This window comes from Amblyomma mixtum, chromosome 2, assembly GCF_055824585.1.
Source record: "Amblyomma mixtum isolate Tamu chromosome 2, ASM5582458v1, whole genome shotgun sequence".
In the NCBI taxonomy this organism is placed as follows: domain Eukaryota; kingdom Metazoa; phylum Arthropoda; class Arachnida; order Ixodida; family Ixodidae; genus Amblyomma; species Amblyomma mixtum.
In genome coordinates this window covers 318,044,514-318,070,226 of record NC_143013.1, presented here as the reverse complement: position 1 = coordinate 318,070,226, position 25,713 = coordinate 318,044,514, and the positions used below count along the sequence as shown (strand labels likewise).

General features: G+C 46.3%; 1 protein-coding gene across 4 annotated transcripts in view; it reads left to right on the top strand.

The window, feature by feature from the left end:
• Nucleotides 1-25,713, top strand: part of LOC149365116 (scoloptoxin SSD14-like) — a 135,116-nt gene that overhangs the window by 2,688 nt on the left and 106,715 nt on the right. The window contains exon 2 of one of the 4 annotated variants that reach the window (XM_089575186.1): nt 9,435-9,643. The exons of 1 other annotated variant lie outside the window; for it this stretch is intronic. The gene's annotated coding sequence lies outside the window, so the exon portion shown is untranslated. Of the gene's footprint in view, nt 1-9,434; nt 9,644-18,298; nt 18,570-25,713 lie in introns of those variants that run through there. 2 more of the 4 variants (XM_089575184.1, XM_089575185.1) reach the window with 2 other exon arrangements.

The following is a 25,713-nucleotide window of genomic DNA, read 5'->3' as shown; positions in this document are numbered from 1 at the left end:
ACACACAGCACACCGGACACAATTGTGTAATCCCAAGGAAAACATGCGGCGTGAATGTCACCTCCGGTGAAATGTACACAAAGGGAGCTAGGCGCAGCTTGTGCGAGTGCCCGATTGTTTCGTAACACGTCTCCCCATGTTCGCAAATCAGCGCACCGCTTTTCCTGTCTTTCGCTCCTGTGTAAGGAGATCTGATGGGAGCTTGTGTCTCGACCATCAAATTTGATCAGCGCTACGCTCTTCGATTGAACTTGTTACTGCATTACAACAAGCTAAATCTATCCGCCTTGTTAGACCACTCAGAACAGGAGGGCTAATCGGAAACATAGAGCCACATTGTTAAGCCGCTGATGCTTGTTCGGGCCACTGCCTAACTGGGAAATGTCGACTTCTTTTGCCGAGATAGAGGACCTTCAGCTTTTTTCAAGGCAGCTGCCGGCTGCAAGAGCTGGCGAAATTATCAACTCGCTAGATTTGACCGGCCGATTTGAAACTGCTTTGAGGAAGAAAGTTACTGTCACTTATTTCTAATCGATGGGCTATGAATTGTGATTTGCTGCCTATCACGTTAGGTCAGTGCTAAAGACCATGACAATGAAAAGACACAACAAACACGGCATTCACTCTGTTAGGCGTTGCTTTTGTTTTTGCGACTGTAATAGTAATAACCCTACTTGCCCAGTGCTGCGCCCGTTTCGTTGCTTCAATATTCTCAATGGACGCGTTTTCTGTCGTACTAAAGGGAGCCGCAAGCAGCTAAAATGTTACGAGAGCGACGTTACGCAGGAATGGTAAGGCGGACCTGCATGGTTTTCTCACCCTGCACGCTTGTCCGCGCTTTTTTAACACGAGCACGAGTCGTTGAAAGCACTTGGAAATGACCCATATCGCTTTCGTCTTATGAAATGTTGGCTTCCGTGGAAGGCTGACCGAAGTATCGGCTTTAAAACTGGTCATCCCCACATCTAGCAGCCTTCGTTCCATCATCATCATCATCATCATCATCAGCCTGACTACACCCACTGCAGGGCAAAGGCCTCTCCCATGTCTCTCCCATTAACCCTGTTCTTCGCCAGTTGCGGCCACTGGATCCCCGCAAACTTCTTAATCTCATCCGCCCACCTAACTTTCTGCCGTCCCCTGCTACGTTTGCTTTCTTTTGGAATCCACTCCGTTACCCTTAAGGACCAGCGGTTATCTTGCCTTCGCATTACATGCCCTGCCCAAGCCCATTTCTTCCTCTTGATTTCAACTAAGATGTCATTAACCCGCGTTTGTTCCCTCACCCACTCCGCCCGCTTTCGATCTCTTAACGTTACACCTATCATTTTCCTTTCCATAGCTCGCTGCGTTGTTCTTAACTTAAGCTGAACCCTCTTTGTTAGCCTCCACGTTTCTGCCCCATAGGTGAGTACCGGTAGGACACAGCTGTTGTATACTTTTCTCTTCAGGGATATTGGTAAGCTACCATTCATGATCTGAGAGAACCTGCCATATGCGCTCCACCCCATTCTTATTCTTCTAGTTATTTCTCTCTCATGATCCGGATCTGCGGTCACTACCTGCCCTAAGTAGACATATTCTCTTACTGCTTCCAGCACCTCGCTACCAATGGCGAACTGCTGTTCCCTTGCTAGGCTGTTGAACATTACTTTGGTTTTCTGCATGTTAAAGCCCCACCGTTCTGCTCTGCCTGTCTAACTGATTGATTATGCTTCGTTCTATAGACAGCCCTAATGGTTGCTTAGGTGCGTGCGTATACAGCATGCACCCTGTCGTGGCTTGTTGGCTGGAATCTCGCGGCGGCTTCTTTCCGTGACTGCTCTAAGGATCTTGCGGGTGCTTTTCGGCTGGAATTGAAAGAAGAGTGACTGCGTAATCGGAAGCGTGATCGAGGCTTTAATCAATGCTCTCAAGAATAGTCTCGACCTAGAAGAGGAGTATCAGTGTCATATTTTGAATGGAAAGAAATACATACAGAAGCAGTCGAATGTAAACACCGCTCTTAACGCCCAATATGAACAAGAAAAAAAATTTCATTTCCTGTTGTCAAATTCCTCATTAAAGCTGAATGTACATCTGCCTTTGCGTTCTTGGCTCCTTGTAGATAGTGGGTCCAGGATCTCGTGCATTCGCTGACACTTTCAGAGTCGAAACTTTTTCACGCAGTCATAATGAACACTTCATATGCTATCACTTGCCCCGCTGCCTTTGATGTTGCGTCGAAGAGCACCCGAACGTTTTCGCTCCTGTGTTCTTCCTCTGCTCGGCAGGATATTGCGCCAGGTGTGTAGCTTTTGATTTGCGACTTTGCGGCATTCAGATCCTTTCGAGGGCCCGCATTTAAGGCGCCCTGCCAGTACCGGTATCCTTGAAAGTTAATGATTCATAATTTTTTCTCGAATGACACGAGAGGGAGAAGTTTTTAGAAACGCCGTAGCTTCCGGACTGATTTCGACCCCATGGCAGCGTCCTTCAACCTCGACTATAAGCTGAATTCAGGAGTATTTTTGCGTTTCGCCTTGACCGAAAAGCGGTTACTACGGTGGGGATCGCACTTGTATACCTCGCGCTTGGTATCAGACCAAGCGCTGTAGCTAAGGAGCCAGTACAAGTGTGGTAAGTAAGACTATTTTTTTTCCGCGCCGGTTCCGTAGTTCACTTTAAAAAGTACAGCCTCGATGCAAAAATGCCTCATTTATTTTCATCCATCGGGAACAGCTGTGTCGCTCTATCCTCTCTCGCTTGGAGGCTTTGGCATACGCAAGAGACACGTTGACAGACCGGCTGACAGCAACCAGCCGGTCTAGGAGCCCTGGACGCTTATTTATAAGCGAGTGAACAAGGGAGCTGCGCTCTGAAGCGCAGCTCGAAACAACGAATCGTGGACGGTGACGAAACCTGCGAGCTACGGAGAAAAAGAATGGACAAAGAGTGTTTGCGCTGCGCGCAGGCCGTTGCGCTGGCCCTAGCTATGACCGAGAGTTTTGTGCTACCTCCTCCAGCCCAGATGTTTTGTTCCTTGCCTATGAGTTGTGCAGCTGGAACCCAGGAAGTCATATCGTATCAAAGGCTGTGACACGGAAGTCATTAAGCGTAGCAAACGCACTGTCAAACGCGTGAAAGCTTAATGACTTCCGTGCCTCAGCCTTTGATACGATATGACTTCCTGTTCTGTTGTTTTTTATGATTCATCCGTTTTTGAGTAGCTGCACATGCCTTCCCGTGATTTTCGGAATGTATGTTGTCCACGCCCTCTAAAATAACCGTTTGAGTGGTTTTGATGCTGGTTAGACAATCTTATGGCGATTCATTATCTTCTTGGCCATGTGATGGCCTTTTTGTATTTAAAGCTCTGCCGGTTTCAATAAAATTTGTGTCGTTAGTTCAGCGCTAGTCCAGTTGTTTGTGTCTTCTCTGCTGTCCCTGTTTTTTTTTTGTGCTGTATATAATTTCCTTAAGATAAGCCACTAACTAGCACATAAAAAAATTTTGATGACGGCGGTCAAGACTCGTCTTTTTAGCCCTCTGATTCCTTGACGGGTGCAAATAAAGTTATTTCATCATCATCATCATCGATCTTCCTGAAGCCGCAATACAGGCGAAACATCGCGACAGCACGAGCACGTGCACGCGCAAGAAAACGCGCTTGAAGGAAAGCGTGGCGAAAGCAGCGCGTGCAACGACCAACGTCCAGGTTTTTACTTTTCTTCCATAGATGGTGCTACACATCAGGCGCAGCAGCGCCATTCGGCGATGCTTTGGGAGCCTATATACTATTCGCGGAGATACGATACGATGACAACAACCATTAGAAGAACCGTTAAGTTCTCCACCATGAGTAGATCCTATCCAGAAGCTGAAGAATAAGAGCTGGACTTTTGAACACGAATACACAGCTGCGGTAAGAATTGGATTGCAATCCCAATGGAGTGTATTAGAGTTTTCCCGTCCACATTGTTAGTTCATGTAACGCTGCAGGACGAAAATCCAGTGCTTGGAGTTTCTTGATTTCGGCTCACATGTGAATACGGTGTAAAAAAATCAGCGGTAAAAAAAAAATCAAAAGGTGCTAAAAAAAGTAAACTGGACAAGGTGTTGCTCAACGCGAACAGTTCAGCGAAAAGTTCTCCCCGTGGTGCCAATGATCCGGCAACGGCTGGGCCGGAGGTCTCTATCCTGCGTTTGCATATCCAGAAATCCTGGAGAAGCGCATATTTCGACGGGAAGTTGTTTATGCACGCAGTTTTTCTCTTACCGTAAGACTGCGTCATACTAATCAATACATCCGCCTATCTACCCTCGGAAACCAAAAAAGTTGTTTGCAGCTGTTTATTGCCAAAAACGCACCCCGTTGGTTTTCAACGACAGTCTAAACTACTAGGTGAGATTACAGAACAAACTTCTAATGCAAAGTTTTGACAAATACTCGTCATAAGATTGGACTATTACCTCAAATAGTTTTATTGCGGTACCTTATACAATATTCGACAGTTTCCAGAGAAATAAAAATGATGCCCAAGAAAGCTGGAATTGCGAGCAGCCCAGGACTGACGTTATTGCTCGGCTTTATCATGGAGCCGGTCGGCTTCACGTGCGGCTGGGTGACGATTTCTCTCCCGCACACAAGCGCGCTGAATCTCAGCTGGCGACTGCGGTTGGTCCGATGGTCCCGCGTCTGCCTTGTCCAAGGGGCTGCATGCAGCTGTTTCGCAGTTATCATAAAGTGCCTTCACATCGCGCGGCCGAACTCGCGCCCGCCGTGGCTCCGAGGTCGAGCAGCAGGTTGTAGCGCGTGTCCATCGATCACACCCGCATACAGACGAAAAACACTGCAGGACGGCGCACAATGGTGTGCAGGCCGGCAGAACGACGCCTGGAAGGCGGCGAAGAGCACAGGCGAGACAACAGATACAGGAAAGAGCGCCGTGCAGGTGTGGGCGTGTGTGTTTGTGTGCGGTTCGAAGCGTGGCATGCGCTGTGCCGCAGAACTCTGCAAGGCTCCCGCGAAAAGGTAGGGCGCATGATCCGCCGCGTTTCCAACAAGCGGGGCGGTCTGCGGAGCAGGGACGCGCTTCGGCTCGTCTATGCCTTCGTGACTAGCCGGATCCTCTACGCCGTGCCATATCTCCGCACTACTAAGCAAGACGAGGCGCGAATAGACGCCATCCTCCGCAAGGCAACTAAGCGAGCCCTGGGTATCCCGGTGGCTACCTTTAATGCCAAACTCAAGGCATTGGGGGTGCTAAACTTCTACCAGGAGCTGCGGGAGGCCGATCTCGTGAACCAATACACGCGGCTTATGCAGACGGCCCTGGGCGCCGCCTGCTAAACCGCTTACACATACAACACGATTGCACTCCAGAGGAGGTGTAGCGTATCCCAGTACTGTGGCGCCATATGCTGTGGGTCTCCCCGCTCCCCCGTAACATGGAAACCGACATGCACGAAAACAGACGATAAGCGCGGGCTCGGGCTCTTGAGAGACAACACGGCTCCCGACCCGGTGTATATTATGTAGACGTAGCAGGGCCATCGCCCACGGGATTTTACACGGCCGCTGTCGTTCACCAGGAAATGCACGTTGATGGACTCTCTTTTCGAGCCCCGAATTCAATGCGAGCCGAGGAAGTAGCGATAGCGCTTGCTGCCGCCCACGCCAATTCGAGAATCATCATTACGGACTCCCGAAAAGCATGTGGTCATTACTTGGCAGGGGAGATCTCCCCCTTAGCTGCTTGCATTTTAAGATGGACTGCCACTGATCCAACACCGAAAAGAATCATTTCGGCTCCTGGCCATCAGGGCTTACGAGGTAATGAAGCCGCTGACGCGGCTGCCCGAGCGCTTATTCACCGGGCTCCTCATCAAAGCTCCTCTGGCTCGGAGTCTAACCAGCCGCTGCTCCGATTCAGGGAAATAATAACGCATTATAGCGACAACCACCGCCTTTTCCCGGCCCCTGCAAAGGGGCTGAGTAAGACGGAGGAGTGAACTTTAAGGCGCCTGCAGACAGGTACTCTACTCTGTCCTGCAATCTTAAAACATTACGATCCTAACACGGATGGGCGATGCCCGCACTGTGGGGAGACATGTGATATCTTCCACATGGTGTGGGCATGTACTCAAAATCCCCACCTCTCCCCTTCCCCTACCCCTTCCAGAGAGGCATGGGAGACTGCCCTCCTCAACTGCTCCTCGCTTCAGTCCCAAAGGGCTCTAGTGAAACGGGCGAGAGATGGGGCATTGTCATGCGGTGTCCCGGACTAGGGACGCCGACCATGTAGCGGGGCTACTCTGTGGCTCCCAAACTCTATTTCAGCAATTAAAAGTTTTCACCACCGCCACCACCAGAACTCTGCACGCAACTTTCGGCAGGGGCCGACGAGTTGGCGCCGAGGAGGCTGCCACCAGCAGCGGCTAATCACCGGCTGCAGCAATGTACGGCGCTCTGTGCCGTGACTAAGTGCCACCTGATCTGGCAACGGCCTACAGGTTGAAGCTGCGGATGCCTGCGTAACAGCTGCGGCTTCCACGAGCCGGCCGGAATCCGCTGCCATCTTCGCGCGGAAGGAGTTCGAAAAGGGACGACGAACGACACCGAAAATGGGCCAGAGCAGTCGCAGGGCATCGCGCGTTGCTCACCGAGGCTCGTTTTTGTTGCGAAAGCAACGCTACGCGAGTCGCCGAGCCATTTCGCAGAGCTGATCAAAGGCTATACTGCGCATGCGCGAGGAGCGGTGACGTCACACGGCGCACAGGTGGGCTGCCGCCGCCGTCGCTGCGCGGGTGACTGGTGCCGCCGCCGCGCTAGCGTGCCGGGGCCGGCGCCGCTGCCGAGCGCTCTCCATCGCTTCTCTCTCTCTCTCTCTTCGTTGCTTTCGCAATCCTCCAGGTTTAACCAGAGCTAAACCACTGCAAATTTTTTCTCCCAAATTCGGCCTTCCGAGGGAGGCTGGAAAGGGGAGTGCCCCGAAGCTAATGCAAGAAAACATGCGATCCTTCCTCTTGGAGAGGGAGGGGTGCCCTTGAGACACAGACACGAAGATTAATTAGCAAGAGTCGATGCCAAGAATTCTGCTAACTTATGAGGAAAGACCCGCTAGGTTACAGCGACGTCCGTCCCCTCATTGACACTTGGCTGTTCAGCGCGCAAGACACGCGGAAGGGCAGGGCCAGCTGCTCGTGTGGCGGGACAGAACATTCAGGGCTGTCGCGGACGAGTTCCCTGACACAGCGTTTCGCTGTAAAATATTTGCGCCAGGTGTTGAAGATGCGCAAGCGCCTCACTGCGGTGCCAGGGTAAACGCATCAACACGTCGGCGTAAAATGCCGCTAGTACCAAATATTATGAATGCATATGTTCTCGCGGCAATCACTGAGCGAAGCTCACGCTGCGGTAAAGCAGCAAGTTGGGCGCTAGCTCGTGGTGAATCTCAGCTGGGGAAGCCCATGACTTTCACAGATCTGTTGGTAAGCATTCGGCGATGAATCATAGACCAACTTCTCTGTTATGATCTGCCAGCAAGGGTATTGAACATTTCATTTTTAAACACGTGAGATCTTTTTTGTAAAGGCAGAACTTTTCCGCTAGTAGTCAGCATGGTTTTTGGCGTGGCCTATAGACGGACTCGACTGGTTGATATTAGGAACGAATTTTTCGGGACGCTGGACAGAGGTGACCAAATAGATGTAATTTTTATCTATTTCCACAAAGCAACCGACCGCCTGTCCAACTCGAATTTGATGAGATAACGACGAGCGAATTTTCTTTGCAAAAAGCGGTTGCAGTCGTCGCCCTGATGACAAACTGGGTTAGAGGGGAAAGCTTGGCTTCACAATGCACGCTATCACTACGTGAAACCGGATAAAGAGCGAGAGAAAGGAAGAGAGAGACAAAGAAAGCTTTAATATTAATAAGGAAGAAGGGGTCGGCCGGACCAAAATGTCTCCTGCTTGCCAGTCCACACTCAGTGCAAAGAGGAAGGGGGAAACCTCAGAGTTAGAGAGGGTGTGAACATGCAAGTTGATAATGGCATAATACAAAGAGCCGCAGATGTGATGTTCTGGATAGGAGACACGTTAGACTGGGGCGCGAAGCGGATCCGTCGGTGACGAGAATTTTCCTTGTAAAAATAAACCCGCATTCATTGATATACAGTGAGAAGCTTTAAAGCTTTCTGCCCCTTCTCTGGAACACTTGTTGCCAAGATTCTGACCTTCTATAGGGTAGTTTCGGATGGTATCTGTTATCCAGTGGCTAACTGACTGTGATGACGGGTCAATACTTGCCCATTCAGTTTAGCAGGGTAAGGCTGCTGAACGGCCCAGAAAGAGCGCACGAAGAGGCAATACCAGAAGACAAGAGGCCACAAGCGTTTGGGATGTCATGTCCTCTGGCCTTCGTCTTCTTGAGCCCAGTTGCTGCAGTATGAATTACCAAGCAGTCCGTATTGCTACGTGAACTGCTCAACTCCGCTGCTCCCTCTGTGGCTTGCACCTGGCGTTCAGACAAGCAGTAAGCCATAACTTGTATATGTAGCGCCCAGTCACAAAGGCGTGACCGAGAAAAGCGATCCCCATGGCGACAACACGAAAACAGATGTCGGACAATGAAGCGATCGTTTGCAGGGCACTGCTTTTCGTTGCGCATCGAAACGCGACCATTACCGGCGCACGCCGCGGTGACGCCGTTAACGTTATGATCGCCCAGTCTGCACCGAAACAACGTTTGGGTGGGTCGGTTGCCGTTATTTTGGCTGTGAATATTCTTGTTTTACGTTATCAGATATGGACTGCGCCGAAGTGAAGCTTCTAATTATATACACAGGTTTTCCCATTTTCTTCGATACGGATCACCTACAAAAATGCCACAACACCCTCTGAGCGCTGTTTTTGAGGTTTGGTCATTTAGATAGGCGACGCCTCGTATAAGCACATCTATGCGTAAGAATTATATACCTGAGAATTTTGATAAGTATTTAATTAGTTGATTTGATTCACCCTTGTTTACACGAATGAAATAATAGGTCAGTTATTGTGTCGCTACTGAATTATTTATTTATTTAATGATATTACTACTAAAGGACCTAAAATCCTTGACGAGGACATCGGACAACGATAATAAACTAACGTGCATTTTCCCTTTTCAATGCAGATTTTGAGGTCGCAAGACCGAGAGCAACCAAAGGATGTGTATTGGAAAGAGTGAAATCCTACTTGAGTAGTCGGAGAGATTCAAGAATTTAGAACTTTACAGGTTATTTCTTTGAGTAGGCTTTTGTTTGCCACGTTGTCTTTCCTTTGCTTGTTTTCTATAGAGGCGAGATGCGCAAGCTAAAAGTAGCGGACTCGCTTGTATGTACTACGTGTGTTGCGACCCTTTTAGCGACAACTGCACCGCAGGCAACGCGATCATGCGTTGGTGTATGCAGGTCGGCTGCTTTCAGCCGCTGCGCCCGGATGGCCGACTCGCCACGTTGCTCCGCGACTGAGGCGCTCGGTGGGCATTCCGCGCTGACGCGAAAAAAGTGCTGAATTTATGCGAAATGTGAGCTGCCCGCTAAGAAGGAGCGTCGTGGAAGTGTGAGAGGATTCAGCAAGGCTTCGAAGCAAGGCAGCAAGGATTCGAACCGGCCTAAAGGTAAGCCCAGCTGTTAAAGCGTTTAGCAGTCTGATGCCTTAATAGCACCCAGATAAGGGTAGTGTTATAGTATCCGTGGTTTAACGTCCCGTAGCAGCAACTGGGCTATGAAAGACGCTGTAATGGACGCCTATGGATTAAGTTCGATCAGCTGTGGTTCTTTGCCATGCACTCAGGTCGCACAATAAACCGTTCTATATTTATGTAATATAGTGATTCACAAATCGATTCCATGCCAGTTTTGAATTTCTCGCCCTTCCTCACTGACTGAAGTGACGCCACGCTCAAGCCCGCTCTTAGTTATTGGCTGAAGCCTAGGGCGTGGCGTTGCTTCAGCCAATGACGAAGGTTGGGAACTTCGAAAATGATATCGATTCGGGAAGGAATCGTTATAATATTTTGCATTTCGGCTTCCCTGAAATTTGGCCTCCATGGCCGGGATTCGAATCCAAAAGCTCGGGTTCTGGCGCTACCGATGCTGAGCCACCACGGCCCATGCATTAATAGCAGCCTATGCGGAGCAGTTTTTCGCGGTTGAGCACGGAAGTTTTCATGGTTGAGCTATTTCTGTGCACTGCGAAACTCTTGCGTTATATGTACAGTACGCGTCGACCTTGTGTGGAGGGCACGAGCAGTGCGTACGTGGTAAGAAGAAGTGAAATTAGAGGGCAGACCCTGAATTCTGGGCGAAATGCTCGTATCGACTTTGTATGCGGTTGTACCTGGCACTGCTTCCGCGCAAGTGTTGCCTCTGGACCGTGGAGATTGCGACAACATCTGGATTTGTTTGCGATGTGCATTGTGTTCAAGAAGCTTAACAGTTCGTTACCCACTGTCGCTAGAGGTGGTAGCTTCTTTATTGTAGTTGTTTTTCTCACTCTTCCGTATATGGGGTGCCTAAGCCTAGTCAGTCTGTAGTTGGACAGCTATTTACCGGGTGGCCCAGGCGTGGCACACGCTAACAACTGGCTGCAGACTTCAGAAAAAGTGATTGTGATTGCACTCCGCTTTTGATTGAGTGCGCGATCCTGAAACAATACAGTGATCACAAGGCATGGAAATAAACGAGATGTTTTTGATTAAAGAAAGCGAAGATTGCGGCTTTCTTTAATCACCTCCTTCAAAAGAGATCGCCCACTGAGCAGGGTGATATCGCCTTCTCGTTTTTTCATTCTTTTTTCTTTTATCATTGCCTTTTTCTGTTGGTGTTTTGTGTTTTTTTGGCATTTTGTGTTTCTTAATGCAGCGCCTTATATTCGAAGCGAGCAGCTTCAAAAGCACTGGGCTGTTTTTTCGCGTTGTTACCTAATTCCTTTAAAGTTTTGAATGCAAGATTGTATTTAACGACCACAAAGTACTACACGAACGGCAAAGTTGTCATCTCATCTTGTCCTTTAATTCTTGTCCGTCCGTCCGTCCATGCACACCGCTAAGGTATAGGTTTTCGAGGGATTCGAATCAGCGCCTCTTTAGTGTGCAACCAGCAGCCTGACTTAGCTGACGCCGCTAGCCCCTCGACAATCTTTTCTCTTTACTGCTGAAACATGACGAATGATAGAATGCAGTATTCGTTGTATTCATCTATTTTCAAAACGGTTCGCTCTAGTTTATTACGATTAATGCTCCCTCTGAAAAGCCTTAGTATGTAGAAAAGCGTTTTGCATTGGCGATTTGATGCGGTTTGCGTTATTAAATTTTGATGATACCACAGCAACGTCAACACAGTAAAATCAGCTCAAGCGCAAAACGACAAAAACGAACGATGGTTGAGAGCTTAGGTAAGTAGTTAACGCTAGTGTAGAATTTTTTCTTAGCCCACGGGTTTGCATTTTTCATTTTACTTTTCACGCACCGCGGAGACATACGCGCAATGTAAAACAAGTAGTGCACCGACCAGAGACCATTATCAAAGGTTGGAGGGGCCAACGGCGTCCTGTCAGCAAGAGCACGGCGCCGGGCCGGAGGTCGACTGATATCCACCAGCATAGATGACACTGACTGGCTGTCCCTCCGAGCATACCAGTGAAGCAGTAGTAGCAGGGATTGTAAGCATAAGGAAAATGGGAATATGTACAGGGTTTGTCAAAAGTTCTCTAGCCACAGAGGTCGGTTTTAGAGCAGTATATTCGGGTGGTTACGAGACCCCTGAAGCCCAGATTCTATGTAGATGGTAGAAGAATGGCAATTCTCTGCTCTGAGAACCTTGATAGCTTTATTGACATTTTAAACAAGTGCCAGGGTACACGGCTGCAGAGCAGACCCTGTGGCTTGAGAACTTTTGACCAACGCTGTACGTGCCTGTGCCCTGGTCGCTATCGCTGCCACAACCACTGCCACGTGCGGCTTTAAAGGGACGGCGGGTACGTGTATAAAGGAGTTGAAGCAAGAAAACGGACCAAGATGACGAGCTTCGACATCTGCGAAACTTCTACCAGCACAGGCGATCGGCGGGAGAGCGATCGCCTTCGCCTGCTACCGGCGAGAGTTTCGACTATGGACTCGCAAGCTACACGCTCAAAACATGCATTCCTGCAATACGGTAGTCCAGGCGTGGCAAACATTAACCTGCAAATTTTTTATCGTCTGTGCACACTCTGAGGCCGCACCACTAACACGGTGAAGCAACCGACTTTATTCGCCGCCGTGCATCAAGGGGAAAATGAACTATTCCCATGCTTAAAAGCTGCCGCTCTTAACACGCAAGCGGGACTGGTTGCGCAAGCAAGGCTCGATAGAAGCAACGTCGACAGCTGGACGGCAGCCAGGAGTGGCCTTAGTGCATGAAGCACCAAGTTCGAATTTCTACTAAAAAGCAATGTACGGTGATGGATGTGATACCCACGAGGAAAATGATTTGGCCGCATCTATATTAGAAGCACCGTTTTGCCGAATCTTTGACTTCGACCCCTCTCCGATAAAGAAACAAGTTAGAGTGTTTGTAAGGAAGAGATTAATTTCCATATAATTGACCCAGAGCTTGCAGGTTAATGAAGAGCGTCAGTGTGCTCTCGGGCAGAAGAAATCATGCGTAAATTGTTCAAGGCATCATCCGGGATCAGGCGGTACCGACCAGTCCAAAGCTGTTTACAAACTCGTTAAGCAAGGAAGCAAAAAATTAATAAAAGGAAAGCCAACATAGGGAAGTGCAATAACAACCGAGTACAGCAGAAATGAGCAGCGAACATCACTTCACAGTTTAGCAATTCTGAGCAGTGGTGTCACTTTTGTTCGGTCTTTACTTTCATTCTTTGTGTTTATCTATTTATTTGGATTAAGTAAAAATACAGGATGCTGAGGCCCGCAAAAAACTGTGATGGTGGCAGCTTAACAAGGCCGCAGGCCTCCTCTGCTGGTAGTTCCATAGCTCCGCAGAATGAAGCAATCGTATATAATCACAATATTTAATAGAAGTATACAGCCGAGGTCCATTACAACTTTTTTGTGACAGTATATTTGACAAAGACGTTGTTAACATCAGTGATTAACAGCATGTGAAAATAGTCTTTACACAGAATCCATATGGTCGTCGAAACGAATACGCCATACAAAGCTGCGGAAGATGACAGTGACGGAGAAACGAAGGCAAAATTTTCACATATGCTAAATTCAAGTTAAAAAAAAAGCTCATCAGTAAAGTAAACATCAGGTCATAAAATGTGCTCATAGCAATTTGAAGGAGATATTTTCAAAGAAGGTTTTGTTTCCGCTTAGCAAGTCCAGCATCCTTTGCAGTTGGTTTCGCAGTGTCTCTAGTCCATATATTGCTATATGTTTCCACCTTCCGCTGTTTAATATGACATGCGCCATGTGCCTTGTCATTACTTTCCAAAACTACTACATCTCGCAGGAAAGAAAAATTGCTTTTAAGGTTTTCTTTGAAGGTATTACACACTCGGTAGCGATACGTTCTTAACATCGGCATGACAATGTATTAGTGAAATTCATTCGAGTGATAAAGGCTGTGTACATTTTCTACCGCTCAAAGTAACTCTTTCTGCAATACTCAGCGCAGTATAGTTACGTTGTCTCGCCATCAAACATCCAAACAGTAAGCGCCGATAAAAATTTAGAATTCCGAGTGTCCAGTGCATGTTAATGTAGTTTTAGTCTGCAACAAGGAGGCACATTTTGAAATTGTGTTGATGAGCCCCCGTAAGCGCTGTAAAAAATTCCGTGACCTAAATTGTGCTAAGGTAATATTGTAAGTAGATAGCAAAGCGTAATAACTGCCAGCTTGTACTTATACGTGCGCCGCTATGAATGGTCGAGCTCAGATTACACACACAGACACACACACACACACACACACACACACACACACACACACACACACACACACACACGCACACGCACACGCACACACGCACACGCACACACACACGCACACACTCATACGCACATACACACACACATGCGCACACGCACGCGCACACACGCACGCGCACACACGCACGCGCACACACTCACGCGCGCATGCACGCAAGCACACACACGCACGCACACACACACACACGCATGCACACATGCACACACGCACACACACACACGCACGCACGCACGCATACACACACGCATGCATGCACACACAGACGTACGCACACACAAGCATGCACATATAGACGCACGAACACACACATGCACACACGCACACACGCACGAACGCAAGCACATACACGCACGCACGCACGCATGCACCCGCGCACACACACAGGCGCATCGTGAAGACGTATGTGCAAATGCGTTCAATACTAAGTTGCAGAAATGCGAGCTTTGGCACATGGAATGTGTTGCTTTGAAAGCAATGTGTGTACGAACACATTCCGCTTATGCGTCATCAAGGTTCGTTTATGGTCTAAGGGGTATAAGTTCTCAAAGCGACGACTATAAGGGACGCTGTAGTGGCGGGCTCCGGATTAACTTAGACCACCTGGGGTTCTTTAACGTGCACTGAGATCGCACAGTACACCGGGCCTCTCGCAATTCGCCTCCATCGAAATGCAAAATCCATTAGTGTGAAAGCATCAGAATCAGAATCAGTCTTCTTTTTTTACATACGAAAATCATGTGTACGGCATTTGATACAGAAGGAGGTCATAAGGTACGTGACTGTATTAGCACCTCCTTATTAAATATATCAGATGAAACATTTGGCAGCTTGCGCGACACTAATGAATATATAATAACTGAGTGCATACGAAGTGTACATTATAATGCAGACATAGAAGGAAAGCAAGCGCTATTAGAGAGAAAAACAGAATCAAGTACCTTCACAAAAAGCTAGCCAAACGAAAACCGAAATGAAATTTTAATAAGGTGTCCCTAAGATAGAAAGCTGCGCATAATACAAGAGGGGATAAAAGGAAAGCAATCAAAATATGAATAAATCACTCTGATGGTTCTTCGCTAAGAAGTATTAATTTAAAGCGTCCTTTGTAGTTACACAGTGAGTATACATAGTTAATTGATCGCTTCTTGTGATTAGTTCCTACATTAGTCAGGGCGATATTGGTTTTAAGTGAAAATCAGGTTATGTTGGCGTTTACAACACGACGTTGCTGGATGAGAGGGACAGAGATTTGGCTGTTGACAAGTTTGTACATGAGAATATCAAGAGAATGCCTAGCATTCTCTGATATTGAGAGGATGCTGTTTTTGTGAAGAAGATACGGGGGATTGTGTAAAGAGAAATGCATTTAAGTATTGAAATCACTTGATTTTGTATTTTATTTACTGGTCAGAGAGCAGTAGTATACACATTGTCCCCAGACACACTATTCGGTAACTGATGGGTGGGTGTGTAAATGCATAATATATGAATATTGATGTACTACTAGAACAGTATGGAGAGGCTTTAATAAGGATTCTCAGGCCTTATAAGTTGCTTTATTTTTTTTTGTTCGTAATGAATGGAATGCTGTCTAAATACACGCCCAGAAACATGTAGAAATGACTAGCTCCTATGAGATGCTGGTCAATCGAGACGGGAAGAATGAATATTAGCTGCCGCTAACGTGAGCTGAAAACAACAGTCTTAGTTTTACTTGAATTGATCGACCAAATTATGTTTACTGCACGAAGATAGAAGGTTGTTCAAGTCAAGTTTTGAAACGAGGTTAGTAATGGTTGCTTCTTGGTTATAAATTGTGGTGCCATCGGCATATTATATGCATTTGCAGGAACTGAGGGACTTAATTTATTAATATAAATTAAGAATAATATGGAAGCCAAAATAGAACACCGTGGTAGGCCTGAGTTGTCAAATACTGTTCATGAGTGGTATCGAAGATACATGTAGCTTCGATAGTCTCTTTCGATGCAATTTATGCATCGCTATGAGGTAGCGCTTGCCGCAAATGAAAGCATTGGAGTATGGAGTATGGCGCGCTTTTGCGCACTCGGTGACAGAATGGATGAGAGGACAGACCCTCCATTGTGTTGTGGTAGAAACAACACCGCTTCGCCCTCATATAAATTTGTGGTGGTAAAAAAAAAAACAGGAATGGAAAACCCTCACCTTCATGCTCAGGATCTTACAGACTGTTTGTTGCTTACTTTATAAGCGCGCTAAAGATCACGCACTCTTCCGTACGCTGATCAATGGGGTCATCAGCGCCGGAAGCGTCAACTGCGTCAGCTGACGCATTCCTTTCGTTTATAGGAGTGACGCTAGCTAGAACAAGCCGTAACTCTCAAGAGGCGCTGGTTAAAATTCAGTTTCTTGATTATACCTCCAGCATCCTCGAGTGAACGCGGCTATGCTTCACTCTTACCCTTTAATAAAGGGCACCTTCATGAGAGGTGCCGCAACGTGTTCATGTGCTCCTGTTGCGATGCCTTTTTTGTCTGCATCGCTTGTAGCACAGTCAGATCGCGGGGCTCTCTTCAACCGGCGGTTTGGGCAAATACAGCTACTTACTACCGTTGAGTAACAAAAGCATCTAAATAATATTGATTAGAGAGACATGTTTTATCTAATAAACACTTTTAGCCCTTTTATTCTTTATTGTTTTTCGTCCAGCCTTTAACGAAGAATGCTCAAAATCAAACGTCTTTAGCTGGAGAAATAACTGTTCGGCTTTTCCAAGCGCACCGAGCTTGCAGCTTCTAGTAAGAGCAAAAGCAGAAACAACCGGTAAATACTGGAGTAACAAACGAAGAGCATCAGAGACAGTTTCATGTTTGTTTGTAGGTAGTTAAGTGCTCAGAGACCTGGTAGCATGAAGAACATTAGCTTAAAAAAAGAAAAATTTGCTTGGATGCTTATGGAAATGATCGTTCCAACATCACCATGCCTCCATTCCAATGCTAAAGTTTTAACGAAACCAGCTGCGCTTATAGTGGAGCCCAATGAAATAAGTGCGGCTGGATTCTCTTAAACCTCTTCAGATACTATGCGCTATATGAAATGCACTAAAAAATCTAGAAGCCATAGAGAAATTTCTTAATCTAGCAAGTCATGTTAACAGCTTTATTAATATTGAAGATTTCAGCGGTGTATCGATGTATTGAGGATACAGTATGGAGTATCTGTATCGGGAATCAATTAATTTTGGTTGTGTCCCTTTTGTCGGCATTTGAAATGCAATTTTTGGTCGTATCGAGTATCGGTATCAGTTTCTTCAAGTACCGTGTTCAGGTCTGGCAAATACATCAGAGCACGCCTGTAGTATGAGAAAGAAAAGCAGGCGCTGGGTGGGGCACCGAAACTATGCAGTACCGAGATGACCACCAGGGGCTCAGGCAACGTGTGTATAGCCAGGAAAAAAAAGCCGACGCTCTGTGCAAGATATGTTGCTAGGCGAGTTCGTTGGTAATCATTCGTAGAATGGACAAGACGTGGACACAACTGTTCAGTTACGTTCATTTATTGTTCTTCTCCATCATCCGCCAGCTCTGCCTTTCTCAGAACAATTAGTTCTTGACTGGACCTGGTAATTTCGGTTTATTGCGCGCTTGAAATAATTTCCGGACTGGTGTGCACCGTGGCAAACATGCCATTTCCTAATCGCCTAGATCTAAGCTGTGCTGTCTGCGTGAATGGCCAATTTCGCGTTGTTTTTATTTTACGCCAATACAACAAGGTTCAACTTTACTCTGAAATAACGGAAGACCAGAATAGTGGATGTACGATCAAATCAGATGGCCTTCCATAAGATGAAAAATTGTTTTCTTGCTTCTCTTGCAGCAAACACGCTTGCTCTCGTTTGCCAAGAAACAAACGATAGCCACAATCGCTCCTCTACAAGGCTAAACGGACCGAGTACTTTTAAGGTGCCTTCGAACGTCTCTAAAATATATCGCATGATTTCTCGAAAGCTCACCATTTGACCTGCGGCCATAGATGAAATGAACTGAAATAAATAGCAAATATAGCGTGAAAGTCAACTACGCGGAAGTTGTGCTAAAGTGCAGCGTATGCATGACGATGGCACGGCGTGAATACAAGATGGGAAGAGGGTGCAGAGGGCGCTGGAAAGAACATAAACAGCACAATGTTCTCTAGGACATCTGCGCCATGCGCAGAAGCTGGCACGCACTTGTGGAGTGGACTTGCCATATAGCCGTAGTAATAGTGAAAGGAGGATGCTTAGCCCAAGGGAATGTGATAGAACGCAATTAAGAAAGAGTAAAGCCGATTCTCTCTCTAGGTAATGGTCTTGCGGCCAACTGCGCACTTTCTGCAGATGTATCGGCTCGTTTGCAGTCAGGAATGCTCCCTGCCTCTCTGTTGTAGTGCCCTCTTTTTTATTTCATTCCCTACATCAAAAGAAGAAGGATTTCAACATCAGTCCTTCAGTGTCGTTGGCGTAAATGGTGATGCGTATGGTCGGCCACTCATCGTTGAGTATTTAAACCTGTGTGTCGGCGTCCAATCGGTGGCAGTGCACTTTGCGCAAAGGTAGACATCCACGGCCTTCGGGTGAGTGTGAGTCGTCTTGTTGCTGAGCTTTTCTCTCTTAATCGAACACAATAACTGCGTAGTGACTAGAGTTATGGCGGAGGATTACAACGCATTCGAAATAAGGAATAAGTTATAAATATTTGAAGCGTTTCATTTCTGCCTTTATTTTTGTTAGGTTATGAACTGGACGTAAATTTAAGAAGAAGGGATTGGCAACGAGATGGTTTAGAATGAAATGGTGTTGCATTCGCAGAGCACTTTCCTTTCCTTTCACAAACGACTGTTAAATTTAACCGTGGTGCTATACTGATCTCTGCGCAAACTCTAGTGAATACTGCCGGTGCATAAAACAGACAATGCCTTATTGAAAAACAGCGTCCATTGGAATGAGCGTGCACGATAAGGCATTTTTACTAGCCCTAGGCCATTCGTAGATGGCTCCTCGCTGCGCCGTCCAAGCGTTCTAAACAGGTGCGTGCACAGCTATACGTATGTGCCTGCAATGCGCGGAGCAACCGGATGATATCGGTACCGTAATTTCCATTTCGAAGGTGTTATTCCTTATATATGCATTTAAATAGTGGATATTCTGTTGGTTTCGCGCCTTTCTCTGCAAGCATATTTATTTTTTTTTATTGTCAAATGATAAGTAAATAAATAAAACATCCTGGTAGCATCATGCTGGAATCCTGCATATCGCAAGGTGTGTAAAGAGTGGCTACTGCATATAACAAACTTTGCGCGTTAAAATGATACTAAATGGAAATCTGAAACTAAAATGGAATTCTGAGAATGGAATCTGGAACGCTACTGACGTTTTTTTCTGCGCGGATAGGATGCTGGATTGTTGAGAAATTACAAAAAGTGAAGATCCTGAAACGCTTCCACATTCAAACCAACCGAGAAAAATGAGCACAGTTGCGTCATTTCTATGCCCATTTGCGGTGGAGCTCTGCGACAAATCGGGGGCGCCACTTCTGAGACCGGAAAGGCCGTCTAAAACGAACTAGGCCCCCTGACGAGTCAGTCGTCATGGCGGCAGGATAGGCGGCCTCAATCCAAACCCCGCCCACCGAAGGGCAGGTGCTTCCCGCTGCATCACATGCACCTGCGTCTGATTGCAATGCAGGTGAACTCTAGAAAGAGGCTCCTTGGGTTCCAGAGAAACTCCGTGGATTTATTGAAGGCAGCAGCAGGCTGCAGAACAAACTGGTTTTCGCGCCTTCTCTCAGTAGCCTTTCTTTGTGGTAAAATGACCTATTTTCCATCTCGCGACGTTAGCCTAACAGTTTAACCTGACTTAGTCTTCTCTTTTAGCGTCTCTTTAAAGACAGGCATCGGTCTTTTTATTTATTTCAGTTTAGTGTCAGTTTCTAAGTTAGTCAGATAGCTGTTAGCTACCAGCTTTGTAGCTAACTAGTTACCCATAGTACGCACAGCGCTCGAAGTCAATAATTATACGGAAATAAATATGATAAGAAACTGAAGGGTGGTTGTGGGGGGAGGATACATAGGTAATGGTGACCTCTATCTAAAGTACCCGCCGCTTTACTCGGTGAACCCTGGCATTATTGTCATTGGCATACTCTAATCGCTGTCGTTTGACTAGCGGCGTGCGCTACTGCCTGCAGCCCTAATTTTACAGTTTTACTTGAAAACCCAGCTTCTTGCTGCATCCGCTTGGTAGAAGTCTATCTCTACAAATGGAATCTGCACAACTTGTACCCATTGTACTCTTTGTACCCATTTGGCTACTCTCATGTGGGCGCTAGCGACACCTGGCGGTGACAGCTACTAGAGTGCCTAGTTTGCTTAATTGGTGGATCAACTTTCTCAGATTCGAGCCCCGAACGAAGACCAATTTTTCTTTCCTTGCTTAAATGCTGAGTGACCTTCTGACTTTCTTCGGTAGCCATATGGCGGCGCACATGAGTAGGTAATGAGTGAGCGTTCTTAACTGAAATATACTTCTTGCTACATCTCCCTGGTTACACTTTGAACTGAAAGCAGTTGATATACGGTCCACTCCAGTTCATTTGACATGTATGTCGGAAAACGTGGTTCTGTGTCAGCGTTACCAGCAGTCGCCTATAAATACATCCCGGCTTTAATTCGAGATATTTGTATTTCTATTTTTATTTGCGCCAGCTGAGTAACTAAATCAAAGAGATAATTGAAGGATCTTACGCAGATGCATACCTAAATAATAATAATAATAATAATAATAATAATAATAATAATAATAATAATAATAATAATAATAATAATAATAATAATAATTCTATTTATTGCCACTTTGTGTACAGTACAAATGAGGTTCAGGTCCGTCAAAGCCAACAAGAGGCTTGTTGGACTGGGCCCGGCAGTCAAAGCAAAGAGACAAAATGGCAGGAAAACAATGAAAAACATTAGTCGCCACAAAGTGCAACTAAGGCTAAATTATTACAGAGTTCACAAATCGAGCACCAAGATAAAGGCTATGCAAAAGGGAAATATATCAAAACAGAATCACGAGCATCTTCGCGATGAAAAGCGATCGCGGTCAACATAGAGCTTTAAAATGCATCTTAAGGTTGCGCTGAGATCACTTCAAAAAAAAATCCATCAGGCAACCAATTAAAGATTTCAGGCACATACGCGCAGTGTCTTGATCTTCCATACCGGGTTAAACTCCGCGGCACAAAATAACGAATCGATTCGGCAACTTTCTGATCAGAACATTCAGCAATAAAAAGTTTGAATTTCCCAAATGGAGACGAACGACTGTTTGCACAAATTTAGGGGAGGAAATAAGTGCATGGATGGTTGGCAGGAAGCACAGATGGGTCCCCCCGGAGGGATCAGTTCTGAGGCCGCGAGGCCGTTGACGTTCTGGACCTCTACTGGCCGGGACTATCACACATACTTCCGGAGTCTGAAAAACCGCGAAAAACACTCGACGGCTAGTAGCCGGCAGGTGGGAAAAGCCCCCTAATGAGCGAAGAGGAGCCCCAGGTAGCTACTGACCCCGTATTAGGTTTTCCTGTCTCCGACGGTCGGAGCCCGCTGCATATGGTGGGTGGTCGGGCATCCCGTGAGTGGGGCCGCACCATTGGGCAATCTCGATGCTCTCCCTGCCCTGGCCAGGCAGGCCAGTAATGGAGTCGAGATAATTGAAGGATCAGAGCAAAAACTCGCTGTCCCCATTCCCTTCCCATGTCCCATTTCCCTTTCCGCTACTTCCCAGGGGAGGTGAGGGGAGCCTCCCCGGGCCCGCTCTCTCGGCTGTGGGTCGCTATAGTAGCTTTTCCCTTTTATTTTACTTTTCCACCCACAGGTGGTGAAATTATAACTTGCCTACGGGCCTATTCTTTTATTTTAGAATTGGATTAAGCCTGTTGTACGTATGTAGTGCAGGCAGGGGCTTATTGTTTTTATTTCCTTTCCGTTTGCCCCAACCTATTCATTGTTTGCACAGATAAAGAGCGAAATGATGGAAGATTGAGGCATTGAAAAACGTTAGCGCCGAATGGCAGAGGCGAATTACATGCAATGGAGTTTCACATGTTTTCAAGAGAGTATTCACACGGTCATGCCAACGGGAAGGACCCGAAGCATAAGCAGTGATACCATACCTAAGGACACTGTATATGCGAGTGCATGAATAATAATTTTTTCATGGACAGAGTGCCAAAGATTTCACATTAAAATGTGACCATGAAACCTTTCGAAGCTTCGTTCATACGTAAGCCGAGTGTTCATGCCATGATAAGCAGCCAATGATAATAATAGTAATAATGATAATAATAATACTTTATTGGGCAAAGTTTAAACAAAATGTACAAGCATCTGGCCTGCCAGACCCTCATAGCGCTTGTGCGGCAGAGCCCGACAGGCAGCGGAACCGCGCAAAACATACACACAAAGTATGCTAATTTATGGTATAGGAGTTAAACAGCCTCTAGGACATAACCTCATAGATGACCTCTAGCTGTCCACTGCCATAAAAACAGGCAGTAAGTAATAGCAGCGTGTGGTTTAACCGGAACTCCGCAATCTATAGGAAACTTGCAAAATCTTTCGTATATTGTCGGGAATAGAAGAACGAATGAAAAAAATTCCTGGTGCGAAGGGACCTATGACAAAGAATGAAAACTCATGCGTTGAGTAACGAACATGTTTTGTTTGCGTTTTTTAGCGCTTTGAAAACACCTCGCTTGGAGGCCCTAAGACACGTGCCACTATGTCTTCGCAACAATGGCGACATCACCGTCATGAGTCGGGCTGCATGAGAACGGGAGGCCATGTGTAGCAAACTTTCTCGGCATTGTATTGCCCAAGAAATGCCGCTGTCCTTGTGTTTTTCTCGTTCCTCGCTGCCGCTTCTTTTGTAAGAAGCGAGCCTTGTCGCGTAGACCGCTCTTTATATCCCCACTTTCAAGCAGTTCACGCTTGCGAAGCACGGTCAAACAAAGCCTTAAACTTGCGACAGCAGGCAAGAGATAAGGGAAAGGATGTTGAAAAGAACCGCGGAACCCCAAGGCCAACGTTGCGCTTCGTATATACGAAGGCTAGAGAGTGAAAGAAAGACGGCCTAGTCTACCTAGGTTACTGCTTACTGCGCACACTTACGATACACAGTCTGCCCAAAAAGCCGGAGTACTATATAGCGCGAGGATAAAAAAAAGCAGAGGTAAATAAAACGATGCCTTCAGGCAGTCGTACATTGTGTGGTAGTGTTTTCTTTCTAATATATGCGCTCTCTAATATTTGTAAAAGTACCACCACTTCACTAGTGGTGTCTTTTTTGTGTTTTGATAGCTACTACTAACGATGAGAACGCGCAGAAATGTAGTAAGACGCCAGAATACGCACGGCATGGCTGAGCTGAATCCTGTTAAAGCTACTACCGCAGCTGCTCCTCATTTACATTGGACTTCATGGCATGAGGTGTAGCGCAAACCATGACAACGGGCAAAGGACAGGCACACACACACCGTAGAAGGTCACTGCCGACTGAGAGATTCCCAGGCGACCAAGCGAACGTAACGCAGTCCTGTCCTTCACTGTACTGGCCTGTCCTTCAGTGTACGTAGCTGGGCTGTTATTGCTAATAATTCAGCATTAGCAGTTAATGAGCTGACAAACAAGGCCACTTTATTTTTTGAGCAGCAGATGGTAACGACCGTGAAAGCTCGTGCCGAAAGAAAAGCTGCGATATCGCAACTTGTCTTCTTTTTGCCCTCACTTGACATTTTAGGTGAAAAGGCTACGCTTGGATTACGAAGTTTGTCGATCCCGTAGCGTTTCGTTTTCGCATTTCGTCTTCATCCAGAAAGGGCACCGCGGCTCGGATGAAAGCAGCGAACTCGCGCTCAGCAACAGGACCGCTTGGCAACTGAGCCACCACTCATCGGAAAATACATCGCCAGATGTTTCGGTCGGCAACATGCGGGTTCGAGGGTCGCTCAAAAGTAATGGCATTTACAGTGATTCCGGTCGTAAACGTCCCAACAGCTCTGACATCCAACGGCTGAGTTCGGGTTGGCTGACAGGTATACGTGTGTGTTTTTAACCTGGGGTTCCTTAACGTGCACTCACATCGCACAGTACACAGGCCTTTAGAATTTCGCCTTCATCGAAATTCGATCGCCGCGGCCGGATCTTTTAAAAATTGCTATCGGCGGCTCCTGTGATTAAGGTAGTTAATGTCATACAGTGAAAGTACGCGACTTTTACGCGGAACCCATATGTTTGCGTGTGTCGCCCCAGGGTTCTTGGATTTTGAAAAGAAAAAAGTATAAAAGTCATTAAATGCAACTCCATGAGAATTTTCGTCATGCATCTAATAAACTATATTGTGATTATTCGCTTCGCAATTCTCCGTTAACACAGGTGTACTCTTAAAAATGCCTTGGTGTCTACATCTGTAGTAATATTTAACAGAGTACACTGTGGGGCCAGTTGGTCATACATAATCTGAACGAAAAAACGTAGCGTTGAAACAGGACACAGAAAGATGAGGACAGGGCGGGGCTACATACGGGACGGGGCTGTAGCCCCGTCTTGTCCTCATTTTTCTGTGCCCTGTTTCAACGTTACTTTTTTTCATTCAGATTATGTAGTAATATTTCCTGGCAAGCTCACGTGAAATACATGACAAGTAACGCCAACCGAGCACTCGGTTATTTATGACGAAACATTTCAATGCAGCCAGCTAACTGGAAATTTCTACTTTACGAAACACTAGTCAGGCCAAAACTCGAATCTGCATCGTAACCTTGAGGCCCTCACCTTAACTGGCTAATTGTAAAGATCTAACTAATCCAGCGTCGTGCCATCCGTTTCGTTCTTTCTAACTATTCTCGAACTGCAAGCGTAACTCTATTGAAGACAAATTTAAACCTGCCCGATCTTGTCGTCCGTCGCAGAATTTCGCACATATCATGTCTTTTCCATGAAATCTACCATTTCAACCCTAATCTCAGAGATTCGATAGTTGTGCCGCCATCGTATATTTCGTCCTGCAGCCATCGCCAGTTCAAGGTTGATGTTCCCAACAGTCGCACCAACTCACATTTCGGTTCATTCATGCCCAAGACACCCAAGGAATAAAACTACCTCCTCACCTCCGTCGCCTCCATTGTAAATGCCGGCCTGTTTCAAAATGCTGTTACTGATTATATAATGTATCGCTACTGTACTAATTCTGTTCGCGTTGTGCATTATTATTCTAACGTGCTCCTGTCTGTAATGCTTCGGCCCTGAGAGCAAATAAATAATTAACATTAGTATTCGGAATTGTTTTCCTTGCATTAACGGTAGAGTCAACAACTCAGTATATAGAACTAACCGAGTTTGTACCATTTTTATACATTTGTAAGCGGAAAAATAAATAATGAACACGAATATGTACACAGATTATATCTGAATGTACAGTTAATTTTTAAATCACTTGGAGCTCTACGGGAGACATAATTTCTCGGGCTTTAATATTTATTGATGCTGTTTAGAGTACGCACTCTAAAGACATGTTTTTTATTTAATTTTGAACAGGCTGTGCTTGTTTGCTTTCTTAGTGTCCGAAACCGTGCCATCAAATAACCCGAGCTTTATATATTTTCGAATATTGCGTACGTATGTAAAAGATGGCTAGTAGTAAGAAAATGAACATGAGTACAGTGAAGCA